The sequence below is a fragment of the Armigeres subalbatus genome, chromosome 2 (genome assembly GCF_024139115.2).
Source record: "Armigeres subalbatus isolate Guangzhou_Male chromosome 2, GZ_Asu_2, whole genome shotgun sequence".
Taxonomy (NCBI): Eukaryota; Metazoa; Arthropoda; class Insecta; order Diptera; family Culicidae; genus Armigeres; species Armigeres subalbatus.
The window spans coordinates 198,800,648-198,823,414 of NC_085140.1; the positions used below are offsets into that span (position 1 = coordinate 198,800,648).

Sequence of the window (22,767 nt, forward strand, 5' to 3'; positions counted from 1 at the left end):
TCTTTACTAGGAAAGGAAACAGCAAAGAATCTTGGAGTGCTGAGGATTGGACTTGCAGCTCAAGGAATCAGTTCTGTTAACGCTCTTACAGATACAGAAAAACGTCCATTTCCAAAAATGAAAAATATCCAGGTGAGAATTCCAGTCAATTACAATGTTACTCCTTGTGGGGGTGGGGAGCGCCAAATTCCTCAGAGCAAACACAGGTTTGTGGTGTATTGCTTAAAGCTATGAAAATTTTTATTTTAGCATGTTTTTTATAAGGAATGAACATATGACTCACATATTTTGGTGTCAACCTTCGATTATTGAGATTCGTTTCTTGATATATGGATGCGATGCTGTTTGCCTGCCTATAAACAACTGATGTTGAAATATGTTTTAGAATGCACATAGTACACTTACAGCTTGTAGCCGAAACCAAACCAAAGATATGCCTGTGATAATAGTCTTAAGATGATGTTATTCCCTAAGTAAACAATAGGTTATAAAGTTTGATATTGTTTTACACTTTTTTATGTTTTTCAGTTCACTGTGCATATAGATTTTTTACTTACTAGGATTAAGAATGATAAAGAATAAATTCAGTTAATTTTAGGGTCTGAATCTCTTCTAGGTACTAAATTATTCGAGAAAGAATCGTTTTATACGACCAACTAAACTTTGTACAACGTGATTTTCTCCTCTATCGTAAACACGCTGAATCCTCGCACATGACATTCTACGTCAACGGCGAACAGGGATGTTCTTCTTCGACTGAGAGTACTACAGCGTCGCCGCAACAAGGGGTTTGTCGTCACATTCTCCCTCCCGTAAACCTTGGTGACCATTCCGGATGTCGGAAAATCCGTGACCAGGTTTAGCTTCATCCAAGACGTCCAACAACGCCAAGTTAACTGTTGCTCGTCGCTGTACTCCTGTCAATGTCTTCACCATTGCTTGGCGAACGGTACCGTCCTTTCCTGCGATAACTGCCACAATTCGTCCACGAACCCATAGATTTCTAGAAGCCCCGCTTGCAACCATCACTAAGTCCCCAACTTGTAGATTTCTGACGTTCTCGAACCACTTAGTTCTTCTTGCGATGACTGGTATGTATTCTTTGACCCATCTTCTCCAAAAGTTATCCGTTATATTCTGGGCCAACTTCCAACTGCTTCTGAGAGTACCAATATAGTTTATAGGCTCCATTGGAAGAATTTTTACGCCAGAAGAACTGCCCAACAGAAAATGGTTGGGCGTTAAAGCTTCTTGGTTGGCGTGCTCCAGAGGAATGTATGTGAGCGGACGACAATTTATCATTGCTTCCACTTCACAAAGAATAGTCTCTAATGTCTCGTCGTCTGGTTTTCTTGGCGCGTCTAGAATCGACCCGGCCGCTACCTTCACTGATCGAACGAGCCTTTCCCAGGCGCCACCCATGTGCGGTGTAGCTGGTGGAATAAGACGCCATCTGGTTTGTGCGCTGGTAAACGTCGATGAAAGTTTAGCCTGGAGTTCACGGCTAGCTCCCTGGAAGCAAGTTGCGTTATCAGTGAAAAATTCTGCCGGAGATCCTCGTCTTGCTACGAAACGTCGTACAGCCATGATGCACGATTCGGTAGAGAGACTGTGCACCACTTCAAGGTGCACAGCACGTATAGCCAGACACGTAAACAACGCTACCCATCGTTTTACCTGGCTCCGTCCTACGCGTACGAAGACTGGACCGAAGTAATCCAGTCCGACAGATGTAAACGGCTTTAGGAAAGGTGTTGTTCGGCACTTTGGGAGCGGGGCCATGACAGGGGGGTATGGCTTTGCTTTTGTAATTCGACACACGGTACAAGTATCGGCAACTTTGCGAATTATTGATCGTAGTTTGGAAATTTCGAAGCGTTGCCTCATTTCATTAACGATGGTTTCTCTATTGCTATGACGTAGTTGCCGATGATACCAGTCGACAAGTAAGAAGGTAATACGATGCTTACCCGGTAGAATAACCGGGTATTTTGCTTCAAAACTTGCATATTCTGCCGCACCGACTCTGCTACGCATCCTCAAAACACCGTGTTCATCGGCGTATGGCCAAACTTTGTAAATAACACTAGCCTTACCCACTGTAGGATGTTGACCACTACAGCTTCCTTTTGTCTTGCTCAATATTTCGACTTCTTGGGAGTAACATTCTTTTTGTGCCAATTTCCAAATTTCATTTTCAACACGAACCCCATGGTACGATGTAGTTTCTTCCACTTACTGAAACGCTCGACGTCGATTAGTGGCTGGCTACAACTATGATGTAGTAAACGACTGCTAGGATTATTGCTACCCGGGCGTAATTCTTCTTGTGTGCATGTAATTGTACACTCAGGAAAATCGACACATACTTTATGGCAAAAATCCATGTATTTTGAAATATGCATATCATGCGTCGGCACATACTTATTTGCATACAAATTCACACATGGATACTATGACCCACATGGATAGTATGTGTGAACACCCATAGAATGCATGTGGGCGCATGAAATATATGTGTCGAAAATATGGAATCCATTTCGCTACCCCCATTGCAAAAATCCATGTGTAAACTCATGAATATAATGCGGAGTTTTTTGTGAGTGTAGATTGCTTTGGCCACTTTTCTTCTGTTTCATATAGGAATCCAGGACCTTGAAACCACTGACTGTTGGATTGAAGAACAGGTATGCCATTCCACTTAGTGGCTTGGTCTGCTGCATTTAACTTAGAGGGAATCCAGCGCCAATTTTTCTGCTCTGTAGTGGTCAATATTTCGCCGATTCGTACTGCTACAAATTTGTTATAGCGGCGGTGCTCGGAGTTAATCCATGCTAATACAGTCGAGGAATCACACCAGATGACTCGTCGGTGCACTTTGAAGGAATGGCTTTTTTCGATAGATTCCAAATAACGAACGCCAAGGACTGCTGCCTTCAACTCTAACCTAGGTATAGACAGAGTCTTCAAGGGGGCCACTTTGGACTTAGCTCCAACAAGTGCTATATTGACTGCGTCGTTTGCTTGTAGCCGAAAGTACGCAACGCAAGCATATGCCACCTCACTTGCGTCCACAAACAGATGAATTTGAAGCTCGTTGTCATATCCTGGGATCAGCGATTTAAAGTAGCAGCGCGGAATGCGAAGGGCATCGAGTTGAGGAAGAAGCTGTGACCACTGTTTCCAACGGGTGAATAAAACTTCATTGATTTGTTCGTCCCATTCACATCCCGTAGCCCAGATATCTTGCATGTGTAACCGACGGCTACATAATTTAGGTTTGTGACTCGGTCACAAATAATTTTCTATAAGTACTTGATGCGACTCTGGGCAATGCTCAAGGGAAGAAATGAGCGATCTCCCATTCTCCCACTGCCTCTCCCTATTTCCACGACACACTCACTCTCGTTTCGGTAGATTTGCTGACATCGGTTAGAACAACTGTGGCAAAAAACTCAGCCAAGATTCCGTGCAACATCCAGGGCCGGACAAGGAGCGGTAGAACTCACGTAGCACGTATAGAAAATTCGTCAAACTCGGGTTTGGTCGGATTCTTATGAGAATGTATTAAGGTCGTACTCGGCATGCTAGCACGGTGAAATTAATTCTGCTCGGAACGTGCTAGAGAGCAGTAAGTGCGCGACGTGAGTAAAATCAAAGTTCGCAAAAAGTGCGTTTTCAGACTTATAGTGATTTTTTTAATATATCTGTATTGTTCTTTCTTAGGTCTAGTGGCATTAAATAGCTAATTACGCTATAAATAGTATTAGTAGTGATCTAACTATTATATACAAGTGGTTAGTAGTGTAAAAAAAAACGATAGATACCAAAAAGAAATCTAAAACCTATTGTATCTTAAAGCTAGGGTGGTGTTTCAATGCTAGTTCCCCCCGTGGCGTGTAACTAAGTACACTGAAGATCGAATAGAAAAAGGTAAATTTTCAATATGCCGTATGAAGTCGAAGATATACTAGTCGTTTTAAGTGCGCTTGTGTTCTACGAAAAAAACGTGGTCTAAATCTAATATGGCGGGTAGGTCCAAGACAGGACCTTTTTCTTTTATATTTCGGTCCAGCTATTGTCTGCGACGCCATCGCGGTCGGGCAAACAACGGACAGCACATTATAATAGCGCAGTGACGAAAGGCGAGAAAGGGACGGAAAATTAACGATACGAGGTCGCCATCTTGAGCTCGGATCAGAAGTGCGGAGTGGATAGAAAGTCCAGCGGCAATATCGAGGCCAAGCCGGTCTGCCCCGCAATAATTCGCCAGCCTCGGGAAGGGTCCTGAGTATTCCCGAGCACCCTGGGGTTCTCACAACAAGACGCTGTGTCATCCGTTTCGTCGCAGGCGCTCAGATAGTGTCCTACCGTCCGACCTCGAATTCCGGACCGCTGGCCCGAAACCGTCACCATCGTCTGCTACCACCATCACGTACCACCAAAACCTAGACCTAACAACCGCAAGTAGAAACTGTGACGTCACATAGCTAGTAAGAAATGGCCAAAATTAGAAAAATGTAAAGTTTGTAATTATACGTATGTGCATGAATTCGATCGCTTTAGTACAATTTCAGTGTATTGAAAGTTTCACTATTAGTCTGGTTTGTCCCGTTTTATCCCGGACCCAGAAAGGGGTCACCATGCCTCACTCCCTAACGGTCCTATTAGAATTTTGTTCGCCGTGTGGCCTTTGAGTGGTTCAATCATAAGAAGTGGCTTGTGAGTTTCACCCATCCGAGTTATGCTGATGGATATGTTGCACCTTAAAGTGAGTTCCCAATAGAGGTGGATCATCGAGTGACGTTGAGTTTGTTGTGTCGATTCCCCTTCTTCCGACCCTGAAGATCCCCTTTTCCACTGAGCATAGCCTAGGGGGTTATAAATTGGCGCCCAACGTGGGCGAGTGACGTTGAGTTTGTTGTGTCGATTCCCCTTCTTCCGACCCTGAAGATCCCCTTTTCCACTGAGCATAGCCTAGGGGGTTATAAATTGGCGCCCAACGTGGGCGACCTTTTGATGAATGCGGCCTCTGATTCGTCATTCCATTTTACAGTTTTGGGCCGATTTTGCAAAAGGTCGGTTAAAGGGCGAACTATCTCGCTGAAAGTGGCGATAAATCGCCTGTAGTAATTACACATGCCCAAAAATCTCCGAATGGCTCGGAGAGTTTTGGGCCTCTCAAAATTTACAATTGCTTCGACGCGATCTGGATTTGGACGGAGTCCATTTCGACCAAGAATATACCCTAGGTAAGGAACCTCTGGTACGCAAAATTTGGATTTCTCCAGATTGATGGACAAATTCGCGGCTCTGAGCCTATTTGCCAACTCTGTGAGCTTGTCCAGGTGCTCCTCAAACGTATTGCTTACCACGATGATGTCATCGAGGTAAACAAATACGCTTGGTTCCAGTTCACTCCCCACCCAATACCCGATCCATCAGTCTGGACAAGGTTGCTGGACTGTTGGCCAGACCAAAAGGCATTCGAGTGAACTGGAACAGCCCTCTCCTAACACAGAAAATGCAGTAAATTTCCGGGACCGTGGGTGTAGCGGCACCTGTAGAAACGCTTTAGATAAATCTATAGTGGAGATGTAACGACTGGGTCCCAATCGACTAAGAATTCTATCTGCATGTGGGAGAGGGTAGGAGTCTCGGACAGTTCGCTCATTAAGCTTTCTGGCATCGAGACACAGGCGTACCGATCCATCCGACTTGTCAACGGGTACAAGACGGAGTGCCCAGTCACTGTATGACCGTTCAATAATGCCACACTGTAACATATTATCGAGTTCCTTGTTTATCTTTTCTTGGCGAATAGGGGAAGTTGGGAACGGATTGATACGTACCGGGGGAAGCTTTCTGGCCTCTTCCGATAGCTCTATACGATGGTTGATCATCGACGTAGTGTCGAGTCGACCTTCAATCGCTGGTTTGAATAATTCCATCACTTGTTCAAGCCTTCTTTTCTGATGATCCGATAGAGGAGTTTCCTCTCCGTGACTGTCGAGTTCATCTACCTCAATGGACTCATCCTGGATTGCCACCGTTGGCACGATCCCGAATGATTGCCAAAAATCGGAACCGAGTATCAGTTTTCTTTTAACTGATGGGATAACGAGGGCTGACAAAATCTTTGTCACTCCTCTAAACGTAATTGGTAATGCCACACAACCAGCAACATTCAATTTCTGACCGCTGGCGGTAGAGATATCTATGTTCACCGGCTGAATGCGAAGTCTGCAGGCTTTTATAAGTGATCTGGTTCCTGAGCCAAGTATACTCCGGTTCGCTCCGCTATCGAGCAAGCCGATTAAGGGTATATCCAAAATATTGATTCTCACAAACGGTCTATCATCCTCCGCAATTTTGAGAAAATGCTCGCTGATCTCTACGCTCGAGCAGTGCATGTATTCATCTTCGTCTACTTCTCGTTGACCAAGTGAGCAAACTGTGCAGTCTAAAATAGTAGGGATTTTGGGAATGTCTTCTACTGCCGCCTGCCCTTCAGACGGGTATTCAGGCGTTTTTGCGCAGTATGGACAATCCGCCGTTTCGACATTATAGAACCCACACCTAAAGCAAAATTTGTGTCTTGGAGCCCTGCACTCCGATTGATGGTGGCCTGATATCCGGCAGTTAAAACAAATACCAGGCTTGGGAACTATATACTTCTCCAGCCGAACCAATAATCCCTTGTCTTGAATATTATTGTACCCTTGATTCCTCTCGACGGGTTGACACTCTGCCGCATTAGCCTTTTTCGAATTCTTCTCCTCGGTAGCTTTGCTGATTGGTTTCTGTTCCAGCCAGGATTTCTCTGGACGACTGACCGTATTCGTCGGTTTAGACTTGAGGTTTGTGTTTAGTTCACTAACCTGATGTCGATTTTAGTGTTTTCTTCGATGTTGCGGCTCTCATACTTGTACCAGAATGTGGCATCAAGCTTTCGGCCAAATGGTTTCAGATCGGCCAGGTTATCGATGCTAGCTGCAACAACGTAACCTTTGTAATCAGCCCTGAGATTCCTGAAAACAATCTCGTATTTCTTGCGCTCGGAAATCGGCTTTGTAAGAGAGTTGAAGAGTCTCTGCATATCAAAGAAGAAATCTTGAAATTTTTCTTTGGGTCTTTGCTTCCTTTCAATAGCCCTAAACTCACTGACATGGTCATGGTCTGGGCTTAGAAATTCTTTCTTCATTTCTGAGACCAAGTCCTTCCATGAAGCGAACTCTCCATTTTCCATGCCGGACATGAACAAAATTTTGGCTGCGCCCGTAAATAAATGTATTGCGGAACGAAACAGCTCTCTCTCAGAAATGTTTTCTGAGTTGGCATAGAATTCCACTTCTTTAATAAACCGCATTAGACCTTGACCACCATCTCTACCGTCGTATCGCAAATTCCAATCTGACACAGGTCTACTACGTCTCGTATGAGACCTTTGTGATCTAGAATTGAATCTATTCGGTGGAGATAATGACGAGGAAGAATCCGAATCTACTTTCCGATAAATCTTTCTGGCAGAATTTCGAACGTTACCTGACAAATCAAAACGGTTTAAAACTATCTCTCTGTTTTCCGATCGATTGGAATTCAATCCCGAGCCCGACTGTAGTTGCGACCGTGTTGGAACTCGATCAGCAGTTCGAAATTCCTCGACTTGGTCAAAATTTGATTTAAGCTGTCTTCTCGCTGGGCGAGCTCCAGCGCCATCATCGCTATGACCGACCAGATCATCATCTGTCTGCGTACCCTGTGACCTACTTTGAACTTCCTTCGAAACTCCTGAGGTACCAGGCTGGGCCAACTGAAGCTGAGTGAGAGAATTCGAAATTTGCAACATGATTTCCTTCCGAATGGATTCATTTGGTGTGAAAATGGTGAAAAACTATTGTATAACTGACGAACTGTGCTTAAAATCTTATCCAGATCTTCAAGATCTGCATCTTCTTCGGCGGCTTCTTGAATGGTCGAGCATCGCGCAAAATAATGTACTAAGCGCGTCTTCAACGCATCCTTAGTACCCTCAAAGTTCTTTTTCTTCTCTAGAATGTCTTTTATATCCCTAACACTGTCATCGATCAACTTAATTTCATTGTCTATTGACCGGTTTACGCATCTAGCAAAATCTAGTTCAATCTGCTTGTTCTTTTCCTGCTTCAAGGTTTCTCTCAACCGCCTCCTTAGAACTCCTACACTTTCCGTTTGTTCGAAAGCTACGGCTCTTACATCTAGCTCGAATTCTACCTCTTCCTTTTCTAAATGGTGTACCAGTAGGCTCTTGTATTTTATCTGGATTTCCGAATCCATGGCTGAATAATCTGCGTGATGTTGGGGTGGTCAGGATGTAGGTAGTGCTTGAATCACGGCCAGATCATCATCTGCGCCCGTTGCAGACTCCCTCTTATATCCACCTGTACTCACCCTTCACAGTCGCGATTTCATTCAACCGGACTCCAGGACGATTTTAAAACGGCCTCTGTGATCCACGGGCTCACTTCTTACCTCCTGAACACCTTCAACAAGCACGAAAACTTCTCCGCCAGTACCTAAAATCATAAAATAATTTGAAAAATCTACTTCAACACGAATGTAAACATGCAACAAAACCAAACCAAATTTTAATAATCGCACCGGGGGTGCATCGATGAACGCTTCGAAACGCAACGCATGCAAATTGTAAAATAAAACCTAATAAATTGCCGTTCAGAGAACGCAAAGCTCTGAAAACAGACTTCGCTGTTTTTCTTGATGCCACATTCTGGTACAAGTATGAGAGCCGCAACATCGAAGAAAACACTAAAAATCGACATCAGGTTAGTGAACTAAACACAAACCTCAAGTCTAAACCGACGAATACGGTCAGTCGTCCAGAGAAATCCTGGCTGGAACAGAAACCAATCAGCAAAGCTACCGAGGAGAAGAATTCGAAAAAGGCTAATGCGGCAGAGTGTCAACCCGTCGAGAGGAATCAAGGGTACAATAATATTCAAGACAAGGGATTATTGGTTCGGCTGGAGAAGTATATAGTTCCCAAGCCTGGTATTTGTTTTAACTGCCGGATATCAGGCCACCATCAATCGGAGTGCAGGGCTCCAAGACACAAATTTTGCTTTAGGTGTGGGTTCTATAATGTCGAAACGGCGGATTGTCCATACTGCGCAAAAAACGCCTGAATACCCGTCTGAAGGGGCAGGCGGCAGTAGAAGACATTCCCAAAATCCCTACTATTTTAGACTGCACAGTTTGCTCACTTGGTCAACGAGAAGTAGACGAAGATGAATACATGCACTGCTCGAGCGTAGAGATCAGCGAGCATTTTCTCAAAATTGCGGAGGATGATAGACCGTTTGTGAGAATCAATATTTTGGATATACCCTTAATCGGCTTGCTCGATAGCGGAGCGAACCGGAGTATACTTGGCTCAGGAACCAGATCACTTATAAAAGCCTGCAGACTTCGCATTCAGCCGGTGAACATAGATATCTCTACCGCCAGCGGTCAGAAATTGAATGTTGCTGGTTGTGTGGCATTACCAATTACGTTTAGAGGAGTGACAAAGATTTTGTCAGCCCTCGTTATCCCATCAGTTAAAAGAAAACTGATACTCGGTTCCGATTTTTGGCAATCATTCGGGATCGTGCCAACGGTGGCAATCCAGGATGAGTCCATTGAGGTAGATGAACTCGACAGTCACGGAGAGGAAACTCCTCTATCGGATCATCAGAAAAGAAGGCTTGAACAAGTGATGGAATTATTCAAACCAGCGATTGAAGGTCGACTCGACACTACGTCGATGATCAACCATCGTATAGAGCTATCGGAAGAGGCCAGAAAGCTTCCCCCGGTACGTATCAATCCGTTCCCAACTTCCCCTATTCGCCAAGAAAAGATAAACAAGGAACTCGATAATATGTTACAGTGTGGCATTATTGAACGGTCATACAGTGACTGGGCACTCCGTCTTGTACCCGTTGACAAGTCGGATGGATCGGTACGCCTGTGTCTCGATGCCAGAAAGCTTAATGAGCGAACTGTCCGAGACTCCTACCCTCTCCCACATGCAGATAGAATTCTTAGTCGATTGGGACCCAGTCGTTACATCTCCACTATAGATTTATCTAAAGCGTTTCTACAGGTGCCGCTACACCCACGGTCCCGGAAATTTACTGCATTTTCTGTGTTAGGGAGAGGGCTGTTCCAGTTCACCTCGAATGCCTTTTGGTCTGGCCAACAGTCCAGCAACCTTGTCCAGACTGATGGATCGGGTATTGGGTGGGAGTGAACTGGAACCAAGCGTATTTGTTTACCTCGATGACATCATCGTGGTAAGCAATACGTTTGAGGAGCACCTGGACAAGCTCACAGAGTTGGCAAATAGGCTCAGAGCCGCGAATTTGTCCATCAATCTGGAGAAATCCAAATTTTGCGTACCAGAGGTTCCTTACCTAGGGTATATTCTTGGTCGAAATGGACTCCGTCCAAATCCAGATCGCGTCGAAGCAATTGTAAATTTTGAGAGGCCCAAAACTCTCCGAGCCATTCGGAGATTTTTGGGCATGTGTAATTACTACAGGCGATTTATCGCCACTTTCAGCGAGATAGTTCGCCCTTTAACCGACCTTTTGCAAAATCGGCCCAAAACTGTAAAATGGAATGACGAATCAGAGGCCGCATTCATCAAAATCAAAGAGCTTCTGATCAGCGCGCCTATTTTGTCAAACCCGGATTTTGCGAAGCCGTTCAGCATACACTGCGATGCTAGCGATTCAGCGATAGCCGGAGTGTTGACCCAATTACACGACGACATTGAGAAACCAGTAGCGTATTTCTCACAAAAATTGAGTGCTACTCAACAGCGTTACGCGGCGACCGAGAAGGAAGCCCTAGCCGTTTTGAACTCGTTGGAGAAGTTTCGATGCTATGTTGAAGGGTCAAGGTTCACGGTGATAACCGACGCCTCCGCCTTAACCTACATACTTCGAAGCAGCTGGAAAACGTCATCCAGACTTAGTCGATGGAGTCTCGAGCTCCAAAAACATGATCTAGAGATCAAACACCGAAAGGGAGTAGACAATATAGTCCCGGACGCTCTGTCTAGAGCCGTTGAGGAAGTCAGTTTGGTGTCGGAGAAGGCCGACTGGTACAATTACATGGTGAGGAAGGTTCAACAAGAACCAGAGAATTTTAAAGATTTCCGCGTTGAAAACGGCATCTTGAAAAAATTCGTTTCTAATCCCGAAAATATCGACTACCGCTTCGAATGGAAGGTTTGTGTACCAACCATTCTACGTGAGAAAATCTTGTTCGAAGAGCACGACGAAGTCTTACACATGGGAAGCGAAAAGACACTGGCAAGAATCCGTAAGAAGTTTTATTGGCCACACATGGCCAAGGAGATTAAAAGTTATGTGCAAAGGTGTAGAATTTGCCAGGAGAGCAAGCCCAGTAACCAGTCCCAACAACCCACGATGGGACAGCAACGGGTCACGACGAAACCCTTCCAAATAATCGGATTGATTTTATCAAATCGCTTCCCAGAAGCAAATCCGGAAACTGCCACCTCCTGGTGGTGATGGACTTCTTTTCAAAGTATTGTTTATTGTTTCCGCTAAAGAAAATATCTACGTCACAAGTTACCAAAATCTTGAAGACAATTGGTTCCGCTGCTACGGCGTACCAGAGTGTCTTATTTCAGACAACGCGTCGACCTTTCTATCGAAGGAATTCAAAGCGCTCCTTGAGAAGTTTCGCATACGGCACTGGGCTAATTCCAGACACCATTGCCAAGCGAATCCCGTCGAAAGACTTAACAGGACGATTAATGCGTGTATTCGTTCCTACGTCCGAACTGATCAAACTATCTGGGATTCACGTATCTCAGAGATAGAACACGTCTTAAACACAACTCCACATAGTTCTACTGGATTCTCGCCATATAAAATCATTTTCGGCCACGAAGCTTTGGGAAGAGGTGACGAACATCGAGCAGATAGAGACGAACAGGAAATTTCGGAACAGTCTAGACTAGAGAACAAATTTATGATAGATCAGTCTATTCGCGAAATAGTTATTAATAATCTAAAAAAAAGCTACAATAAAATTCACACTATTACAATTTACGTAGAAAACAAGCAGCTCCAGTGTATAAAGTAGGCGAGAGAGTCCTGAAGAGGAACTTCAGACAGTCCTCTGCCGTTGACAAGTTCAACGCAAAATTAGCTCCGTGTTACAGTCCGTGTATAGTCAAGGCTCGGGTGGGTACAAGCTCCTACGACCTTGTCGATGATTCAGGAAAGTCGATCGGTATCTTCTCATCAGCTGATTTGAAACCGTGTACCTAGAAAATAGAGAAAATAGAAAGGTAAAATAACTAAACTTTTTGGTCAACATCAGCTTGACGTGAATGAAAATAGGATACTTAGCTTGATTGATGATTTGATGTTTTCCTCGGGACTGCAGACCGGGTGGAAACGGAAAAGTTATGAATGAATGGTTGAATCAATGAGATAGTCAACAGGAGTTACACAGTGAAGGATAGAAGTACTTACTGATGGTCCAAAACTACTTGGTCCGGGGAATTTTGATTCAAAACGATCTTCAACACGAACGCAGAATGGCAACAAAACCGGATAATGATCATAAATGGAGGAATCGTCAATATTGAGCTCTAAATGATTAATTTTCCGCGGATCGATTTGTTTTGTTACGAATGAGATTTAGGATGAACGATAACTGACAGCTGGAAATACTGAAGTAACTCACGTAGGTTGAACTTCTCAGCTTGAACTCACGGGAATTAAGTAGGGTGAACTACTAAGTTTTGACGTGTGTAACGAAAACAAAAGAACGCAAATTGAGCTACTATAACTTATTCTATGCCGTTTGTTTAATTCGATGGTAGCTTTTAGCACTTACTGGGCGAAAAATAGTATTATTTCGCAGTTGGTTGGAGGGGTATTGTAACCGACGGCTACATAATTTAGGTTTGTGACTCGGTCACAAATAATTTTCTATAAGTACTTGATGCGACTCTGGGCAATGCTCAAGGGAAGAAATGAGCGATCTCCCATTCTCCCACTGCCTCTCCCTATTTCCACGACACACTCACTCGTTTCGGTAGATTTGCTGACATCGGTTAGAACAACTGTGGCAAAAAACTCAGCCAAGATTCCGTGCAACATCCAGGGCCGGACAAGGAGCGGTAGAACTCACGTAGCACGTATAGAAAATTCGTCAAACTCGGGTTTGGTCGGATTCTTATGAGAATGTATTAAGGTCGTACTCGGCATGCTAGCACGGTGAAATTAATTCTGCTCGGAACGTGCTAGAGAGCAGTAAGTGCGCGACGTGAGTAAAATCAAAGTTCGCAAAAAGTGCGTTTTCAGACTTATAGTGATTTTTTTAAATATATCTGTATTGTTCTTTCTTAGGTCTAGTGGCATTAAATAGCTAATTACGCTATAAATAGTATTAGTAGTGATCTAACTATTATATACAAGTGGTTAGTAGTGTAAAAAAAACGATAGATACCAAAAAGAAATCTAAAACCTATTGTATCTTAAAGCTAGGGTGGTGTTTCAATGCTAGTTCCCCCCGTGGCGTGTAACTAAGTGTAACGGGACATGGGAGCGGAAGAGAAGGTTCGGACGGAATTAACAGCCTTCACTTAAGCGCCAGGCAGTTTTTACACTGCCGCGAAGGTGCGTTCTTAAAACTCATTCAGAAAGTCCCGTACCCGGCCAGGAATTCTCAGGGCGAGTCCTTTCTTCAAGCCTCAATCCACACTCAAAACTCTAGCGCAACCGATACCAAACCGAAAGAAGAATCTAATTCAAAATATGTACAAGCCACAGGGTGAGAGGTTTACCATTAAGGATTCCCCTCCCAGAGCCTATTCTAAACGATATAAAAAAAACCGTTACGATTTAAATTTTCTCTCACCTTCAAACTGAACAACTAACGCTTTGCCTTTGTAACATAGCTTATGCTTGGTGCGTTTATTGGTAGCTAATACGATTCTGCGCAGGTTTATGGCTAATAGCTTTCTGGCAAACAACAAAAACTAGCTTTTCACTTATAGTCCTTTGTGTACTTTTTACAATTTTTGGTGGGTTAGTAATCACAAATAGGTCGACCTTACTTGATTTTTCAGCTTCCGGAAGCGACGACGGAGTTCCAGCGATGTCCAGCGGCGGATGGTAAGAGCTCTTACTTGGTGACGGAATTCGAATTCGTTCGTTACGGTCACGTGTGGTTTTCCAATTTTTCACGGGTTCTGTCCCAGTGTGCCTAGCAAAAACTTGCACCAAATTTCTACCTTGCAACGGCGGTTGGCCCTCTATTAGCGAGTAGGTGAAACACTGGTAGTGGCTCGCGGATATCGTGGTGAATGAAATGATGGTGTGACGTCACCGTTATGCTGCAGCTCGGATGTTGAGTTGCATCATCATCATCGACGGAAAGTCGATGTCACCGCGACGGGCGGTTGGCTCGGCCCTAGGGGTGTACCCTCGTTTGAAGGGAGAATCTTCAAACGATTCACGATTACATTTTGAAACAGACGTAATTTACGAATTTACCTTTCTATCTGAATTTTCGTCTTATGCTTTGTCACACTTCTCAGAGGGCGATACTCAACGTGGCTTTGAACCTAGCATTACGAGAAAGTAACCTTAGAGCTTGGACAATGGACCCTATTGTTTAACAAACATACTTGCCACACGTGGTTTCACAGTTCACCAAATTTGTTACTACTTTTATATTTCACGCCCTAAGCGTTGTTCGGAACTACAGTTAGAACTTCTATCTTCTGCCAATTATATTTTCCACTAGTTTTCACACCTTCTAATTTGCTTTTACGTTGGAATACTGATTTTGCCACTAAACAGGTCATCAACAGTCGGCAGTCAGAATGAAAGAGAAGCTTTAACTCTGTTTGTACCATCACCGCCCCTACCGTGCCCGCATTCATTCGTTCGATTATTTCGAGGCTGTCATTATGATAGTGAACTAATTTTGAAAATTGAACTCTTTTAGTGAATTTCTTGTTACGTTCCTTCACCAGAGACCAAGAACGCAATCTTCGTTTGTGACAGTAGAGGCTTATTTTAAATTCCATTATGTATTTTTTTAAATTTATTTTTGGTTGGATATAATGGGGATATATTTTTTTTATTTACATAGGATTTTGTAACTTTGTTACATTACCCCATACCAACGGAAAAAATAAATGAAGCGACTGAATTTATTTTTTTATGGCCAAAATTTAAATTAGTCTGTTTTTTTTCGAAATTTTGCTCAGTTAATTAATGCATAGTCTTATCAGACCAGAAAATTAACAATCTGTGTTGCTGCATTATAATATTATATTTAGCTAATTCCATTAGAAATACATTAATACCTTACTTTAAATAAATTTGAATCTAATTTGCAATGTCTTTTCTTAAGCCCCGTTCTAGCTGGACGAATAGATTTTTAATTCCTAAACCATTTCTTGGATTATCGAGAGCCTTCTCAATTAAGTCTTATTAAACAACAAAATCTTTATCCTGAACCATCCGGTAATAACCGAATAAAAATCGCATAACTTCACATAATTGTCTGGAACTGTCCCAGTTCCAAATGACATCAACCTAATATTTGTCCGTCTGAACGTCTGAACGGACTTCTTATTCATCGAACCATCAAAATAATCGACGATTTGTTTTGACATTTCTTGCTGTCAAAGTCTGATAGTGCAAAATGAAAATGTGTGAGCAGAATCTAAAGCGGAATTTATGTAAAAGGAAAGAATAAAGGACGTGGACTATTTTGTTTATTGCAGAGCATCGAGTTACTGTGGATTGTGGAGAAACCTCACTATGGGAGATCCTACGCAAAATGTTACCAATTGGATTATAGGATTACGTAAGTGAATCGTGTGTTCTAAACATATCACTGCTTCGCTCATCGTTATCAACACCTACAATTTCTAATAGAATGTGTTAATATACTGTGTACCTACTCTTGAAATAGTAAAACTTATGGTGAATTTAATCTATTATCATGCGTATATATAATTTGATCAATGTTCTTGCTATTCTGTGCTCGTCGCGTATTTACATAGCTGTGATATTGTGAAACTCAATTGCTTTCGTTTCCGTAATTTGTTTGTTTTCCAAGGTTGTCTCATTACCGCTACGCTAACTAATCGGTTGTTTACTATCTTTTAGGTGGGGCGACGATACCCAAAATCATTCAAGCGGCGAGGAGAAAGTTGCTCGTAGTATGGAATAGTTGTTGGAGACAACCCCTCTCGCTCTACTTGGAATTACCAAAACGTAAGTTTGTATTTTAGTGGATTTTATTCTCATAGTAACTGTGCTTCTTTATGCAACAGACATAGCTTTGAAAAAGATCGATTATGTAGTTATTTTTTCTGAAGATGCGATGAGTGAAATACTCCTAAACGATTACCTTGAAGGTCTTCTAAGTCATAGCACGCAGAACCAATCTTTCCTACAATTTTTGCCAATGAAAATGGGTCAGCTAGTTTTGCCGAAAAGTGTTTACTTTTGTTTGATTGATGAAAGTTCTTTTTTAATACAATTTCCCCTATTTCGAAGGAAGAAAGAGTTTTGTTTGAACGTAGATTGTAATGTTTTGAATAACGATCATAGGCTTTTTTCAAATTCTCTTTGACCGTATCAAAGATAGTTCTCAAATTATCATTCAGTTGCATCGGCTCATATATTACATCTGATCCTGTCTCTCTTATTCTCTGATATTCTGCACCAGAGCTGATGTAATTGCGCCCATAGTTGATAAAATAAGGAGTATAAAGCGTCGATTCATGGACTGCAGTCCTGATCGCTAGTGCCACTTTGTGAATGTCTTTATCCCATTCCTTATGATCGTCCTTCAAGTAAGAACGTATGGCTGCTCCTATTACCCGATTAACCCTTTCTGTGGGGTTATTCTCAGGGTGATAATTGGCGTTCCGCCAATGCGTAACATGGTATTTACTCAAAAGTTTTTCGAATTCCTTTGCCTTGAACTGTACCCCATTATCGGATATCAATATTTCTGGCACACCGAAAACGAGAAATACCATGTTCTCAAGAAACGAGATCAAGGGACCAGTTTTTGCGTCTCTCAGTGGTTGGATTATAACGAATTTGGAGAATAAATCCGTCACAACCAGTAGTACTGAGTTCCCATTTTTGGACCTTGGGAATGGTCCAACAAAGTCTACGGAAATCGTTTGCCATGGCATTGACGCCAATTTTTGTTTTCCCATCAAAGGCTTTGTATTAATGTTAGGATATTTAATTTTTTTACATGTTTCGCAACCCTGACAATATTTTCGAATATCGTTCTCCATTGATGGCCAATAGAATTGTTCTTGAACTTTTTTATACGTTTTGTTGCGCCCAAAGTGCATTGCATCATGGGTGTCTTGAATTATTTTAAATCGTTCCTGCCTGAGCGGAACATATTTCCAACAAAATCTGGGATCTACCGTCTTTGACGAAACAAATTTATAAATTTTACCGTTGTCAACCTTAAAATCTTTGTATTTTGTGTTGCTTGACAGAATTTTTCGTTTCAATTCCTCATATTCTGGTTCAGTAATGGTAATGGCGTTTACTGCCCTTGACAAAGCATCAGCGGTGATGTTCAATGAGCCCTTACGATATAAGAGCTCAAAATCATATTGCTGTAATTTTAATGCCCATCGAATTAGTTTTGCTGAACCTCCTTCGGCACTGATACGCCGGAGCCAAATTAGACTTTGAGCATCCGTTATAACCGTAAACCGGGAGCCTTCGACGTAATGTCTAAACTTTTGTATGGCGAGAATTACTCCCAGACATTCTTTTTCGGTCGGTGCATATTTTCGTTGAGTCGCAGAGAGCTTTTTCGAAAAGAAAGCAATTGGTCTTTTCACTCCGTCTTGGAGTTGTGTGAGGACCGCTCCAACTGCTACGTTCGAAGCATCTGATTCGATCGTAAACGGTCGCCTAAAGTCAGGATTAGCTAACACATTCGGAGACACGAGAACTGATTTTATTTGCAGAAACGATTCATCAGCTTCTTTGGTCCACGAAATTTTTCCTTTTGACTTCTTTAGCAAGTCAGTGATCGGTGCCGTTAGGTCACTGAAGCGGTCAATAAATTGCTTATAAAAGCTGACCATACCCACGAATCTCCTAATTTCTTTGGGTGTTTTGGGTATTGGATAATCCAATATCGGTTGAATCTTCGAACTGTCTATTGCCAGACCTTGTTCCGAAAGTGTATAACCTAGGTAGCTTATTTTCATCTGACAGAATTTGGACTTGTCTAGACTAATGGTCAAATTTGCTCGTCGTAGCCTTTCAGCAACAATTCGCAGAAGACGAAAGTGTTCACTTAAGTCGTTTGAGGTTATAATAATATCGTCTAGATATACATAGACGTACGGTTCCAGGTCGAAACCAAGGACTTTGTTCATCAGCTTCGTCTGTGTTATCGGCGCTCCTTTTAGCCCAAAAGGCATAACTTTAAACCGAAATAGTTGTTTACCTGATCTAAATGATGTAAAGTCCCGGCACGATTCTTCTAAAGGAATTTGCCAATAGGCTTTCGAAAGATCTATTACGGTGAAGTATTTTGATCTTTCTATTCGCCCTAGGATCCCAAGCATATCGGGGAATGGATACGCTTCATTTTTGGTTATTTCATTAACCCTGCGACAGTCTAGGCAAATGCGCCAATCGCCTGAGGCTTTTTTGACTGGCAACAATGGATTGCACCATTCCGCAGTCGATTCCTCAATAACATCTAGTTCTAACATTCGAGCTATCTCTTTATCTATCTCTTTCTGAATGTGAGGCGAACAACGGTATTGTGGCGGCTTTTTAGGTTGAGCCCCTTCGACCAACTCGATCTTGTGCGAGAATAGATGAGTTCTACCCAATTTTCCGTTATTAGTAGATTTAAAAAGTTCTATAATTTGGTCTAATTCTTCTTTTTCGGAAATGGTAAGATTATGTTCTGTGTTAATGTCGACAGTATTTCTACTGTCGGGGTTCTCCATGAATGGGAGTTCTAGCGAAGTGTCTTCAAGTGATTCTTCTTCGACCATATTTGAGAGATTTGGTACTATCGTAAAGGCAATTGCTTCTTCCTCTTCCGCGAAAAATGTTTCAATAAGATGGATCCCTTCATTGGTAATTTCGTTTATTGGTTTTAATCCATTTTCATCCGCCAACGCCGGGGTTATTCCAAATGTGTTCCAAAAATCTATCCCCAAAATAAGCGTTTTTGAAATTTCAGGAATCAATAGAGTTGGGATCACATGTGTCTTACCTTGAAAAGTGAATGGGATTTGAATTAGCCCTTCACACTTCAAGACTGTCTCATCTGCAGTTTTCACTGTTAAATTAATTGGATGTATTCTGAATCGATGTTTATCTATTAGTTTTTTGGAATTCAGAATACTAACGCTGGCTCCAGAATCTAATAGCGCGGAAATAGGTGTACCTAATACTTCGACTTCGATGTACGGACACCGATTAGGTTTTGTATTGATCTGAAATACAGTATTGTATTTATAATAGGATTTAATCGATTCTTGTGGCATATTGTCGGCTTTTTGAGTCAAGGAGTTTTTTGGTATTTCAGAAGGATCACTCCTTACGATCGATCTGGATTCTCGTTTTCCTGATTCGGAGTCGAAAATCGATGGTTATTTGGACAATTCGCTGTAACATAGTTCATTTGTCCACAGAAATGGCAGAATATCTTTTTTTGCTTCTCACAATTGCGCCAAAAGTGTCCATATTGCCGGCAATTCCAACATAGAATGTTGTTCTGGTCATCTTGAACCATTTTTGGTATGGTTCCTGTGGTTTCTCTTCCCTGTTCCACAATTTTTTTACGTCTTATGGTCTGTCCTATTGCATTTAGTTCCTCTTCTTGGTCAGTATAATACTCCACCCCTTGTTCTATATCCTCAACATTGTTTACCAAATGTGGTCTATTTCTGGGGTAGCTGTTATAGCTCCTGTACATAGACTTGTCCAAACCGTGGCAGATGGTTACAAGTTCCTCAATTCTTTCAATCCTGTAGATTGTTAGAAAGGGTTTGTAACTGTCCTTCATGTTTTCCGTTAGAATATCTAGTTTCCTGTCTTCCGACATTGGCTTAGTTAATTGTTGCGCAAGTTTTTCAATAGCTGAAACGAAAGCGTTGAAGGTTTCTTGCGGAAGTTGTCTTCTGTCAAGAATTTGTCGTTCGATAACTTTATCTTTGTTGGGTTGTTCAAACCGCAGTCTCAGTTGGTGCTTAAGCCCCGACCAAGTTGTGAATTTGTTGCAGAAGGTGAAATACCATTCTTCCGCTTCTGACCCTTCTTTGAAGAAGAAATTGGCCTGACTCAATAGATCTTGATCTGAAACTCTGTTATTTCTTGCCAACACTTCCACTCGGTTCAGGAACTGAGTCACAGTGGGCCCTCTGGAGTCACCACTAAAATTAATTCGCCATTTACTAATCGGCACTTGCCAACGATTGCGTGAATCGAAGCTTGGCCTATTTAGTTGGATTGGTTCATAATCTCCAGCTACTGATATATGTGATGCCACTGAATTAGGGTGAAAATCATTTCTCATCCGCCGTCCCACATTTTCCCTTGAGAGACATACTAGGGCTGGTGGTGGCGGTGGTGGTGGCGATACTGGCGGAGGTGGAGGAGTTGGTGTAGGTGGTGGAGGCAAATTTGGGGTTGATGACGTTTGATTATTTAACATCGGAGTTAATTTTTCCATCAATGTCGCCATTTGTTTCGATAATGCGTCATTAATGTATTGGCTGATCTCTACTTTCAATTGATCAATTTGATCGTTTGGCAAAATTTTAGAAGTGTTTTGTTCTTTCCTGTAAGGTAGCAATGGCTCTTTAGGACGTGCTCCCTGTGGTTGAGATGCTTCTCGAAATTCGTGGAACAGTAAATCTAACTGTTCCTCAAATCCTTCACTATCTGCTGGTTCATTACCTCCAATCGCTTCGTCGAGCAGGTTGCTTTCTGCATGAGAATGCTCCCTTATCGAAGGTGCAACACTGGGGTTTTGATTTGGTACCGTATTTCCAAATCCAGGTACTAGCCCTGGAATGTCGGAGAAGTTCAAGTTTACATTATCCATATTTCTGTTTTCTAAATTATGCTCAGTGACTCCAGAAAAACTCAACTGAATATTGGGAGGTAATTGGCTTCCTCTACGGTCCATTATGCTTCCGTAGCGATCAAGTAAATTTTCAATCTCGTTAATAAACTCGTTTTTAAGACGACTTTGTTCCCTTGTAATTGCATTTGCTCGAATAATTCTCAACCTGCAATGCCTTAGACGTGAAATCAGTTTTTGTTCGGGATAGTATTGGATAACATGCTTGATGTCTTGAACCTTTCCTTTCACTATTTCATATTCTTGAACGATGGACTTCTTAACTCTTAAAATTTTTGGTTTACGAATTTCCTCTAATTGTGCATGGCGCAACATTTGCCGTTTGACTTGCAAGGTATCATTCACTGGCAAGCATCTCAGTTTTAACTCATAATCGATTTCATCTTCCAATAAGTCGATTGGATTGATGTAATAATCCAACTTTTCAAAATCTTGTGCAAGCATTTTCTAATAATTTGTTCTATTATTTTCAGGTTAATTCTGGTGGCTCCGATTCAATTCACTTATAAATTTGCATAAATTATGGAAAGTTTATGAGGGAAAATCAATAAATTCAGTATAATGCAGCAAAACAAATTCAAATTCAACTTATTTCTAATATTTAACCGAAGAAAAAACAAATTAGGCCTAACTTACAAAATTCTAACTCTATTCAAAGAAAACTAATCAAATTAAACTACTCGTAAAAGGCTCATCTAAATCTACTATTTACAAATATTTCAAAAACCGTTGTATGGGCGCCAAATGTAACGGGACATGGGAGCGGAAGAGAAGGTTCGGACGGAATTAACAGCCTTCACTTAAGCGCCAGGCAGTTTTTACACTGCCGCGAAGGTGCGTTCTTAAAACTCATTCAGAAAGTCCCGTACCCGGCCAGGAATTCTCAGGGCGAGTCCTTTCTTCAAGCCTCAATCCACACTCAAAACTCTAGCGCAACCGATACCAAACCGAAAGAAGAATCTAATTCAAAATATGTACAAGCCACAGGGTGAGAGGTTTACCATTAAGGATTCCCCTCCCAGAGCCTATTCTAAACGATATAAAAAAACCGTTACGATTTAAATTTTCTCTCACCTTCAAACTGAACAACTAACGCTTTGCCTTTGTAACATAGCTTATGCTTGGTGCGTTTATTGGTAGCTAATACGATTCTGCGCAGGTTTATGGCTAATAGCTTTCTGGCAAACAACAAAACTAGCTTTTCACTTATAGTCCTTTGTGTACTTTTTTACAATTTTGGTGGGTTAGTAATCACAAATAGGTCGACCTTACTTGATTTTTCAGCTTCCGGAAGCGACGACGGAGTTCCAGCGATGTCCAGCGGCGGATGGTAAGAGCTCTTACTTGGTGACGGAATTCGAATTCGTTCGTTACGGTCACGTGTGGTTTTCCAATTTTTCACGGGTTCTGTCCCAGTGTGCCTAGCAAAAACTTGCACCAAATTTCTACCTTGCAACGGCGGTTGGCCCTCTATTAGCGAGTAGGTGAAACACTGGTAGTGGCTCGCGGATATCGTGGTGAATGAAATGATGGTGTGACGTCACCGTTATG

At 42.2% G+C, this 22,767-nt stretch overlaps 1 long non-coding RNA gene across 1 annotated transcript; it reads left to right on the forward strand.

The window, feature by feature from the left end:
* The first annotated feature begins 15,720 nt into the window (after nucleotides 1-15,720).
* On the forward strand, nucleotides 15,721-21,792 carry LOC134215734 (uncharacterized). The gene is made up of 3 exons (XR_009980288.1): nucleotides 15,721-15,915; nucleotides 16,221-16,328; nucleotides 21,690-21,792. It is a non-coding gene; the product is annotated as an uncharacterized LOC134215734 (long non-coding RNA).
* The last annotated feature ends 975 nt before the right edge of the window (nucleotides 21,793-22,767 follow it).